Raw genomic sequence first — 13,359 nt, 5'->3', positions numbered from 1 at the left:
TCCAAAAGTAAGCAAGGAAGTGCTTAAAAGGTACCTGTTATGGGATGCCAGCAGGTCAAAGCAATATACCTGAAGGGAGGGTGAAAAGAAGACAGAACCAGGTTCTTTCCAGGGTGCCCAGTGACAGGATAAACTGATACACAGGAGGTTCCCTCTGAACATTAGGAAACACTTTTTTACTGTGAGGGTGACTGAGCACTGAACAGGCTGCCCAGAGAGGTTGTGGAGTCTCCATCCTTGCAGATACTCAAAAGCCATCTGGACAGGGTCCTGGGCAACTGTCTGTAAGTGGTTCTGCTTGAGCAAGGGATGTGGACCAGATGACCTCCAGAGGTCCCTTCCAAATTCAAGCATTCTATGATTCTGTGATGAATAAAAAGGAATATGTTTCTTAAATCTGCATGTGAAAATCTTGGCTTGGTGGAGCAAGTTAGAAATCATTTCACTGCAGTCAATGAACTACACGAGAAAAAAAGGTCTGAACCAGGTTGTAGGTTGTTGTTCCATTATGTTAGACTGGTAGACAAGTTAAAAAAAAATTTGTAAAGCAATTTCTTGAATAAATGATCAATGTTTTTTGCAAGATATTTGCATGTTTTAAAGTCTACAGATATCACTAATGCATAAAATTCATTCTTTTTATGAATGTTTTCTTCCATTCTTTTTGGTTTCTTCCTCTATTATCAATGACAGTGTTGAAAGATGTGTACTGGGAGACTATTCACCCCACCAAGAAAAATACAGAATCTTCTCTGGTGCTATTTATCTCCTATGCTATTTCATAACAAAGGCACATAATTCTATCCTATGGAGCTGAATTCGATGAGAACTAGAAATGGCACTCACCTGAGCTAACAGATCAACCTTTTCTGGACAGCAGCTGTGTAGTCACCACAGATTACTTCTGCACCACTCCTGGACTGATTTGAGCGATGAAGCCCAGAGACCACTGACATCCCAAGAGGACAGGTGGGGTATTTAACCTATGCACTGAGACAAGGATTTAGTCCCAAACGCTGATTTTATTTTCTTGTCTTTTAACCAGGCTTGTTTGACCTTCTGTGTCTAAAGTATTTGAATAAATGTCTTTTCTGTAGGAGCTATATACCCTCTGCACATCTGACAGCACAGTTTTACTGCAAATGTTTCCATCTCCTTTTAAAACAGGTCATTTGTCTAGTTGAATCAGACTTATATAAGGCACAGCTTACCAGGGTAGCAAATGTGCATTAGCACTCTTTTATTAATGCGTTCTACACAATGGTACTCAACAATTCTTTCTGCTGTTCTCCCAAAGAACTGAAAAGAGGCAACATGTTTAAAGCAACTTTCTAATCAAGTTGCACCTCATTAATAGGGTTTTTTTAGCTTTTATAATGAGACTGCTTAAAGTACACTTTAATTAACTCCAGTTAATTTCTTCTTACTTTTCTCTTAATTTAATTTAGAACAAAGATCATGTGAGCTGATGCTCACAAATAGGAAGTTTCTTTTCTTAGAACTTTTTAAACAAATATACAAACAAAAAAAAATAGATTTTTTTACTTTAAAAAACCGATGTCTTTCTAGTAATATTTTCATTATGTGAGAATTTACATAAAATATAAATGTTTATACGTACAATTATTTGCATATGGGTATATTAGCCAGGCACATTTTAGTAATGAAATATACTACAGTACACACCAGGACCCATGGAGAGAAACAGCAACCTAGAAAATGTAAATACTAGAATATATTCTTATAAGAAATCAGAAATATGTAACTAGATCCATTTTTTTTTAAAAAAATCTCAGACTTTGAATGAGAAATGGAAACAGGTTTTAGCTTTGTGGGTAAAAATGTACCAGTCTTAACAATGAATATTTTAAGTATAAAATACTTTTCTGCTGAAAAAAAAATCTAAACTGGGGTTTAAGAAGGAAAAATGGCAGACTAATGTGACAGAAATGGTTCCTATAATAAAGGAAGGTAGGAAAGGAAGATCCTATAGTAAAACAATAGGTCAAGTCACAGCTGAGAACTGACTGTACCTGAAAAAATGTCAATGGAAAGGAAATCACAGAAATCAGGGAAGTGATAGAATGCCAAATAAGTTAAGGTACACATAGCACAGTCTGCCCAAGAGATTTGCACTGACTAAATAGCTTGTATGCAGACAACACACAAGAATTAGTGGAAGAGCATGGCAGGTGACCAGGTTCTGGCTTTGGGCAGGCTGCACTAGATTACACAATATTACTCTCAACCTGAGCTGTCCAATGATCTAGATAGGAATTCATGTTAATGATGGTGTCCCAAACCCAAAGTATTTGTAGAAAGATGGTTGATAAATAAAATTGTAATTGTCTTTATTATATAGTCCCCTTCATCAACCTATTTTGTGATTAGAAGGATGAATTACGAAGAGGTGGAAGCTTGTATTCTCAAAAGTGCAATTTGGATTGTACTAAGATTTGGAGAACTCAAGGCCTACCTCTGCTAAAATTATTGATCCCTCAGCACCCTTGATGGCCACACTTTTCTTGTGCCTTCTCCTTCTGGGATCTCTGAGCTGTCTGCCTCCTGCTCATTCCACAGCTCTGAAATTCAGCCTCTCCTCTTCAGAGGAAATGGTAACAGAAGCAGCAATTCACAACATTTGGGTATGTTAACCTCATCTGTCACCTTTCCTTTACTATGGCTCTGCTGCAATGTAAGAACAAAATAAGTTTCTTTGAATTGCAAAACTGGAAAAAAAGGCAGATGAAACAATTATTCTAGCACAGAATTTTTCAAACTGTAGGTCCATAACTGTATTAAGATATATAAAATTTATATTAGTCAGGCATAGATACTTCTACTTGCTGGTAGCTGCAGAGGAAGACTCATGATGAGTCTGTGCCACTGATCACTTCTTCTTTTCCTGAACTCTGGGAATTGGGATGCTTCTACTTTGTCTGTAATGGAAGAACAGTAGGTGGAATGAGAGATTTCAAGGTGTTTACACAAAGACACGAGAGCCTAAAAAGGCAGATGAATTTTAAACTTGCCATGTCTTATCAAACACTGTCTTGGAGAAAACTGGTGACTGTTCATATAAAAATAGCTATTTGAAAAGCTTATCTTACAATCAATGCTATATATCTTACCCCTCTTTCTCTGGGGAGAGAAGTTGGAAGGAAGAAAATACGGAGGCAGATACAAACCAATCTATTTTTCCTGTGGAAAACCTTTTTGTCAAAAAACCCCCGCTGAATTCCTTGAAGTAAAATGCATTTTCCTGCTTTTTCTATACTAGTCATCAAATTGAGACATATGCCCAAGAGACAAGCAAGGACAACAATGGCAGGGGAGGGAGAGACTTTTCAGGAACAGCTGCAGGTTATTCTTGTATAAATGCTTTTTATAAATAGATATATATTCTGTATTTAATCAATAAGCTAAATGTATTTAATCAATAAGCTAAATTGATAATTTCCATAAAATGGAAATTCAAACATGTTACATTTTCTTTTTAATGATGAAGTTGGGATCAACCTTCTTTTCTGCCACTGAAAGAATTGAACTGACTCATACAATATGGCTTCTCTAGGAATGTGGGGACATCTCCAATGAGGATCCCAGGAACAGCTTTCTTATACAACCAGTGCACAACCCAAGGGTACTACCACCTCAAACAACTTTAACTATACTGAAATTCGTCCCAGTCAGAATCAGATCAATAACTGAATTAAGCCAGAAAAATCAAGTGTTACCCTAAGGGACTGAGCATGAAGCAGTTGTGGGTTTGGGTTCTTTTCCCACTCCATAAAGGAACTCTGAATGACACTAGCCCTAAGTATACAATAAAAGCTCTTTCACCCAGTCCTGTGTGACTGGCTTGCAGTCAGGATAGCCCCATGAAAGGCATACTGCTACAGGCTTGGGCAGATAAGGGTCACTATATTTTTTGTGATGATTTTGATATTTCCTAACAAAGTTTCTACCAACTACCATTCAGTATTTAACAATTCTGAGAGCTAGATTCCTGCCTAATGGAGACTTTTGCAACCAGGGAGCCAGGATCATTTAAGGACTCCACAAGTCCAGCCACCCCCCAGGATGCTGAGGATCTGGGGAAAAAAATCAATCCCAGAAACCAGAAAGGTCTAGGCAGAATTTCACAAATAATTTTGTTTCCTTCAATCTCCAGCAAAACCATTCTCAGTTGAAATACTCTCATTTGACTACATGATTTGGGTCAGTATTTCAGCTGAATCCATCTGAACAGTTTTCATCTGTACCTTCTAAAAAGACCCGTAAAGAATTGGTGTCAGTCCTGTCCATCAATGTCTAGGCAAAATGGATCCGTCTCTGTAGAAGTCAAAGAACCAGACTCAGAAAGGTAATGAGTTTCATTAAAGCTGTATTTTCTAGTAAACAAATAAAAGATTTGCTTTTCATTGTTTCTAACAAGTGAAATAAGGAATAAATGTTCTTCCCCTGTAGCTACAGAAATTTGAAACAAGTCCAAACAGCTTCTCTATTGAATTTACACAAGCAGCAGTTCTAAGCTCATAAAAATATATCACTGTGAAGCCTAAAAATATGGCTTCATTTTATTACTCTTACAACGATAATTTGGAACAATAAATACTTTACACTGAACTTGTATTCTGCCTGCAATGTGGGTCATCTTATTTCCTTGGACTTCACGCTGTATTTGGAACTCGGGTTTCATAACCCAGTTGGTCTGTGCCTGGAAATTCTAATGGTGTTACTGGCAGTTACATGCAACAAAGACAAACACAGACCAGCCCACATTACATGAGTGGCATTTGATGAAAGCCTGGATAACTCTTTCTTTTTCTCTGTTAAATGTACTTTGCTCTGCAAGGTCAGTTGATTTCCACAGAATCACTCGCAAACTTGAATCATAGTTCCACAATTGAGGTTTAAGGTTTAGAGGTCACCACAGAAAAAAAAACAAACAGAAGTCTTTTAAAAGCAACAGTGGCCTTCAAGGAACACAGTCATGCTGGATATCATATGGTAGGTGAAAGCATTCAATCTTGAACTCTGTGTTTAATACCAGCTACAAAGCATCTGTGTGTCTGGGCATGTCCTTTTTGTCTACGGTACTCATACCCCTACTGGAGCTATTGCAAGCACCTTGAACATTTTTTAGTATGAAGAGCAATCACAGCTTGTTTTAGGATTCTAGTCCATTTAGTGATGTTTCATTCTGTTTGAAACAAGAAAAGACCCTGCAGTCAAAAGGAATTTTTCCTGTAGCATAAACTGAGGGGACAGATGACCACACAGTGGCTCCCAGTCTTGGCCCTGAGCAGGTAAACACTTCACACTGTCTATGAGAAGGATGGCTCCAAAGTGTCCCATCACTTCCTACTGCTTCTGAAAACACATAGTGTGATTCACCTCCTGCTGATTGTGTGAAAGAAAAGTGGACCATGGCCTCACCTCTCTTTAATCCCTTCAAAGCCAGCAGACATCCCAGACAGCTGCAGTGCTATCAGGCTCTGTCTGGGAGTGAGCTGTGTACAGCACACATTTTGATTCCCTATTCCCTGCCCATGTCACACACTAAAGGCTGGGTAAAGTCTAGCCCTCAACAATATACTGCAGTACTAGAAGAAATATATGTATATTTATTACCTCATGCAGGTTCTCATTTGAGTTGCAGGTATAAATTCAACAGAAAGTTTCTTCACTTAAGCAAGAAAGCCAGTAGAGTACACATCAAATAGAGTATGCAGATTAGTTCTGGCCTATTACTCTTAAGTTCTTACAGACCATGTAACATTGGCCTGACAGGGATTTGCTTCTAAAGAAAGCAGTAGATATACACACACACAAAAATACCAAACCCAAAACGAACCAAACAAACAACAACAGCAAAAAAAAAAAAAAAACCAACCCAAAACAAAAAAAACCCATCTGGTACAATATACTCCATCAGGTCGAAAGTACAGAAAAACAAAGTGGGGCAGAACAAACACAGAACAGTTCTTTCAATCACAGCAATGCCCTCTAAAAACTGAGATGGAAACTGTCATTCTGAAGATCACTAATATCTATCACTAATATCTTTCTCTTAATATAACCTGAGGCCAATCATTCCTAATTTAGAGTAGCCCAAAGACTGAGCAAGGAACTAACTTTTCTTATAGAGACCTTCTGGCTATTTCTTTACATTTGTACAAGGCTGTGAGTAGAAAAAAATCTTTCAGCTCTCAGGCTGAAGGTATAGTAAACCCAAATAATACAAGAGGCTTTTTGACTTTGAGAGATGTCTGAAATTGCAAGTCTGGAAGCATAATAATGCTTGAATGGGAAGGTGACCCATTGTTTACACTGCCTCCTTTCACCATCTTCAGAATTTTTTCTGGATTTGCAACTGCACAGCAGGGCTCAGATGCATGGATTGCTGTCACTGCTGCTTTGAGTGAAAGGGTCTGTGTGCTGCTTGCAATTTCCAATGGATATAATAGCATTTGACTTTTCCCCTCTGTTTTCAAGTGGCTAGGTACCACCAAAAATATGGATCCTAACCTTTTCTCACTAGCTCCCAGCCACAAAGGAGTCTTCCCAGGACAGCTTGCATGAAACCAACAGAAAACTATTCTCTTTGCTGGTTGTTTTCTGCTCCTTTAACAAACTCAGCTGCCTAATGAATGAGTCCAGCAGCAGTAAGGTGAGGATGGGGAAAGAAATATACCTGCCTTTTCAGCACCTGAAAGCTCTTCTGCCTTTGCAAGGCTCTGCTAAACTTCGGATGTCACCCAGAGTAGGTGAAATCCTGGTGGGAAATCCTGTGCAGCTGCAACTCCCCTGGACTCCTACAGCTGTTTGGAAAAATGGCATTGCAAAAATTATCATTTTGTACCTATCCCCTTCTCTGTATATAGCAATACCTTACTTGAAAGGGGTACCCTACATTCTCAAAGAGAGAGTCTTAATTGCTTACAAAGCTATAACAAGTCTGACACAGAACTGGAACTTGGATCTCATCCATTGTCAACTTGCTACTGATTTTTTCTCTTCCTTTACTTTGTTAAAACCAGCATTCTTCAGATCATGTAAAAGCCATCATTCAGAGTCTTGAATCACCAAGTGATAATCTGTTTCTTATTGCAAACAACACTAGAGTTACGGAAGGGAAAATTCTTAAAAGTTTATGCTGAACTACAGAATTTTGACAGGCCTCTTTCTTACAGTATTATAAACCTCCATGCTCAATATTCAACTCCTGGAGCTTAAAGTACCAACCTGAGAATGTTTGACTAGAGAAAATTAATTAGAAGGCCATGGCACCACTGCATGCTTCACAGAGATCATTTTAAATAAAAGTCTAAACTGAGCTATGAGGCAGGGCTGTGAGGAATCTTCAGACTAATCCTTTATATATTTCTCTGGAAAAGTTCAATATTATCACCGAATTATCATTTATCTTCTCTTTTAACCTCAGTGTAAGGTTCCTCTCTGCGTGCTTCACTTCCGCCTCTCTTTCATAAGCTCATCTATACTGCAAGCCCTCACTCATTCTTTGTAGTTAAATCATCCCTGAAAATATTTTTAGGAGATTAGGCTTTTTAGATTTTCCTTGCACCTCCTTCAATATTGTACCTAGACTAGTCTGGTCCTTCTCACATGGTTCCTTTTCATCTGCTACATTTTAGTTCTTTTCCCTACATTTTATTGCTTAATCTAAGGTGTGAACTTAATTTTAAAATATACTGGACCATAGAGCAGATATATGGTAGTGGTGGCTCCCAGCCAGGACCACAATATTACATCTCCTCAATATTTCTATTACTAAATGCACCATTACTGCTTCTGAGAAGTAGAGCTGGTTATCCACAGCACTGGACACCTGACAAGCAAACTCAGCTGTCAAAAAGTTTATAGATTAGCCTTTTGCATATTTGTTCAAATCTGCTACCCATTCAGAATTAGTCTCATTCCCACAGTTTGTTTCCCAATTTCAGCTGTGCCTTCTACTGTGAACAACCAACCTGCTTTTTCTACCTCAAGGACAGCTCTTCTCTTCAGATGTACTTTGCCTGTGCAAAGGCTGCCTTATAACCTCATGCTCCCAACCACAAACCTCTTTCCATACTTGTCTTTTCACTTCCTTTGCTTTTCTTGTCAAAATGGTGTCTTATTCATGTCTTTACACTCTTGCCCTAAGTTGGAGATGTCTTCTTTGAATTTTAGACCTGAAGTAACACACCTTTTATTTCCTGAATTTAAAATAACATTACAATATATACCTATTTAATTGTATTCTAAAATTCCACACCAGAATCCCGTTCGCTGACTGGATAACACCACTAATTCCTCCCTGATTTCCCTAGAGTATTTCCTGGTGACAAAATAGAAATCCGTGAGTCTGAATTTTTAAGTTGTATCTGCATTACTTCAACCTGACAAATGTAAATTTTGTTGTGTAACAGGCAGCTCCAACATAGACCGTACTGTTATGATCCAGTTTTAAGGTTCTTAGAAATGCCTCTGCCCAAATTAAGGTGCAAACGAGACCATATGCCAGTGACAATAGTAAAGGTCTTACTTGATGGTAAATGTGAAAGGAAAGGGAAAGGAAAAGGAAAAGGAAAAGAAGAAATAGAAGATAGGTGGGAGGGGACAGAAAGAGTAACAGGGCCAGAATAAGGAAAATATCACCACTCCATGGATCCTGAGATGTTCCATTGATCCTCTCCAGCTGGTCCTCTTGGTGGTGAAGGCCCAGAGTCCCATGGGTATATATGCTCAGGCTACGTGGACATGTCCAGGTGTGTCTCCCTGGGGTGGGGGTCAGTCTCTCACAGCAGACTTGGGTCTGTTGCACCACGTGCAGCCCTGTGGGGCCAAGCCTCTCGTGTGAATGTCCTGTGGATGTGGCCTGTGGGGTTGGGGGTTCCACAGCTGGGCCAGTTTGTGTAATCAGAGGATGGGTGTTTATTGCCTCTCACCAGAGGCTGCACCATGCACCCAAAACCTCCTCCTCCCCCCTCAGTTGGGGGGAGTCTGTGTAAACCTGGCTTGTGTGAGCTGTGCTCTCCTGCCACCCCAAACTCAGCCAGGGATAATTGCAGCTGGTGGCTTTGGCCTTTTATGGATGCATTCCTTTCCCTCAGCCTGAGATGATCGAACAATGTGTTTCCCTTTATCTAATCAACAGTTTGACTTTCAGTTCAAAGTCCCACTCTTCAGGGAAGCTTCTTCGGTTGTAGCTTCTTTATAATGAGCAAAACTTTATATCAATGTTTGAGGCATGAACTACTTTCAGTCTCTGACACGTACACAGAAAGCTCTAAGTATTTCTTCAATTAAGAAATTTTCATGTCTTTGCTCTTTCAGCTACTTTCCACCTCTGCATTTCCAAAACACCTACTGTGAGAAGCACAGCATTTGAAAGAAAGTTTTAAAATCTCTCTGATGCATGACAGCATGAAACCAGTGCTCTCCAGGCTGAACTGGGAGCTGCTTCAGCCAGTTCCAGAGCTGAGCCAGCCGTAAAGCCACCTCCAGTGCTAGATGAGAGGCACTGGGGGTCTGTCCTGGGAGCCACATTGTCTCCAGTGAGTCACCACCTTCTCCTACCCTGCTGTGCAGGCATCCCATCTCTGCTGTCCTCCTGTCACCAGCACAGGTCCTGTTCCCAACATGGACCTTGTCCCCAACCCAATCCCCAAATTATCTGATTCTGGCTCTGATTAATTCGCCATTTCCTCCAGGAGAGTTTTTTCCTCAAAGAAGGCTCCCATTTAATTTACTTGATGGGCAGAACACCCTTTCTTTTGCCTGTATGGCACATGTCAGTCATCCAGGATATGCTGGAACTTCGGTAAGCCAATTTTTCACATCTTCATTTTTGGACTAATGAGGGAAGCATAAATGAATATTGGCAATGTTGCATTGATAATTTTAGTTTATTTTCTCATTCTTTTGGCTTTCAGAAGTCTCATTTCCTTTTTCTAAATTAGTCATTACTCAATTACCCAAATAAAAATACAGCACTGTTGCCTTAGTGTCACTTTCTCTTATCTCTTTTCCCACAGCTGAAGAGACACTACCACCATCAACGTCAAATAAATCAGCTTTGAGGAAATTACAAATTTTCTTGATAAAGAGAAGTATGAAGGCAGAATGGACCTATACTCTCAGAAGGCGTCAGATTTAGTAGCTTGGAATATTTGAGTTTAAAAAGTAAGGATTACGTGACAACAAAAGGTACTTGAAATAGCTTAAGAACTGCGCAACCAGTAGGTCTTGAAACTTATTGGCAATTGGGATTCATTATCAAAGCATTATGAAAATGATTCCATTGTGAATATTAAGCATCAGTATTGTACCCACTGATGAGAACTTGTGAAAAGTGAAGTAATTAAATCTAAACTTTCTTGAGCCTTTCCGTGAGACACTGCAAGAGATCACTTTGTTTAGCATATTAAAAAGAGAAAAAGAATACAGAGAAATGACCTAATTAAAATAAGAAAGTATGTTTTGGGGAAAAACATATCTTTAATCTACCTGGGAAGGTGATAACATAAAGCAGTGGTTTGAAGTTACACTTAGATACCTTCAGATTAAAAGGTACACAGATGCTTTTTGTTATTATTTTGACACCAAAGATAGTTCATGATTGGAACAATAAAGAAATGGTGAATTTTTCATCTTTTGATTATTTTATATCAAGACTGGATATTAAACATGAAATGAGTATTATGGTACCTGATCTAGAGATCACATGGAAGAAACAGTGATCCCTTATGACTGAACTGTGTGGGTCTGTAGCAGTTAAACAACATCTAAGCTTTTTGGGTTTAACATGTTTCCAAGACAATCAAAACCCACGGTCATGACATAAATATCAGGGTTAAACAGCAAGGCTAATCACAAATTAATGTATTTCTCTACTAGACTCTCAGATTTGTAATAAAACATACAGAAAGGTATAAAAATACAAAGTAAAAAGACAGAATTATTGTTTTGGATTTTCTAGTAAACACCCTTGTGAAATGTTCTATCTTAAAAAATTAAAAATAAAGTATTTGTAAATTGGTGCTAAAGCAATTACACTGCAATGATATAGTACACTTAAATACAGAAAACATCTTAAATATTAAATATGCAAAACCATAAAATAAAATACATTTATAGTTTTACCATCCTATTTTTCCTTAAGTACTTATATTTGTTTCTTGAAAACCTTTGACAAGATTCTACTTGGAGATTCTCCTTCTAAAACGTAATTGAGTACTCTTCATTCCTTAGATGTTCTATTACATATTTATTTTACTAATTAATTTAGCCATATAAAAGTATCCCTCTTCAAGGCTGGAGGCAAATGGCTGTAAACAAAATAACTCCACAAACACAGCTACTTCCTCTAATCCATTTGAAATTGCTGGTGATACTTGAATAAACATATCATATTTGTTCTGCTTCCCTCAACAGAAGTCATTATTAGAAAACAGAGTTCCATAATTGGTAGCTTTGCCTCCTGTTATATTATCAGTACAGGCCAAGGCTGAAGGTAAAGGATTTAAGAAAATGTACAACATGAATATCTTCACATAACACTAGTGCACTACGCTGGTTTCCGTGCAGTGAGTAAGTGTGACGTGACACTCCCACAGCCCTGCACTCAAGGAGTAAATGAAGAGTGAGCAGGTCACAGCCCATGGTTAAAGAAGATGGACCCCTGCTGAGAAGGTCAAAAGAGGTGTAACCGCCTGATAGACAACACTGGTCAATGGATGAGGAGATTGAGGTACCAAACCACTTTTTTGCCTTAGTCTTCAATGGCAACCACTCTTCCCACACTTCCATCATGGATGGACAGCAGGATGGGGACTGGGGGAGCAAAGCACTTCCCACTGTAAGTACTGATCATATTTGTGACCAATTGAAGAACCTGAGCATATGCAACTTTATGGAACCTGATGAGATGCATCCCAGAGTCTGAATTTGTCTGAACTACATCACTGTCTGTCATATTTGAAAAGTCATGGCATTCAGGGGAAGTCTCAACTGACTGGAAAAGAGGAAACATTGTACCCATCTTTAAAAAGTGTAGAAGACTGGGAACTACTGACCTGTCAGCCTTACCTCCATGCCCAGGAAGATCATGGAACAGATCCTCCTAGAAGCTATGCTAAAGACATGGAGAACAAGGAGGAGATTTGGGACAGCCAGCTTCACCAAGGGCAAGTCCTGCCTGACCAACCCAGTGGCCTTCTATGATGGAGTAACTACATCAGTGGACAAGAGAAGGACTACAGATGTCACTTATCTGGACTTCTGTAAAGCCTTGGACACAGATCACCAAAATATCCTTCTCTCTAAATTGGAGTGATGGATTCGATAGGTGAACTGTTTGGTGGATAAGGAATTGGTTGGACAGTCACATCCAGAGGGAGTGGTCAATAGCTCAGAGTTCTGATGGACACCAGTGATGGGTGCTTTCCCTTAGGGATCTGTATAGGGGCGAGTGTTATTTAATATCTTCATTCATGACACAGATGAAGGGATCAAGTGCACCCGCAGCAGGTTTGCAAATGACACCAAGATGAGTGGTGCAGTGACACACCTGAAACACAAGATGTCATTCAGAGGGACCTGGACAAGCTCGAGAAGTGGGTCCCTGGTAATCTCATAAGGTTTAACAAGACCAAGTGCAAAGTGCTTCACCTGGGTGAGACCAACCCCCAGTACAGGCTGGGAGATGATGGGATCAAGAGCAGCCCTGCCAAGAAGGACTTGGGGGTGCTGGTGGGTGAGCAGCTGATCATGGCCCACCAATGTGCACTTGCAGCCCAGAAAGCTGTCCTGGACTGCATCTGTCTCTGCTCTGCTCTGGTGAGACCCCACACTGCATCCAGCTCAGGAGTCCCCACCAAAGGATGGACGTCGACCTGTTGGAGCAAGTCCAGAAGAGGCCTGGTTGATTAGGGGTATGGAGCACCTGTGTTATGAGGAAAGGCTAAGATAATGGAGTTTGTTCATCCTGGAAAAGATGAGGCTTTGGGGTGGCCTAACTGCAGTCTTCCAGTACCTGAAGGGAACCTACAAGAAAGAGAGAGACTACGAGAGATGTAGTGACAGAACAAGGAGGAATGGTTTCAAACTGAAAGAGAGTAGATTAGATATCAGGAAGAAATTCTTTATTGTGTGGGTGGTGAGGCACTGAAACAGATTGCCCAGGGAATCTGTGAATGCCCCATCCCTGGAAATGTTCAAGGACAGGTTGGATGTGGCTCTGAGTCTGGTTTAGCAAATGATGCCCTACCCATGGCAGCGGTGTTAGAACTTGATGAACTTTAAGGTTCCTTCCAACCCAAGACATTTTTGATTCTATGATTTCATGAT

This window comes from Corvus hawaiiensis, chromosome 5, assembly GCF_020740725.1.
Source record: "Corvus hawaiiensis isolate bCorHaw1 chromosome 5, bCorHaw1.pri.cur, whole genome shotgun sequence".
NCBI lineage: Eukaryota > Metazoa > Chordata > Aves > Passeriformes > Corvidae > Corvus > Corvus hawaiiensis.
The sequence above is the reverse complement of the archived record's forward strand: the minus strand, read 5'-3'. Positions refer to the sequence as shown.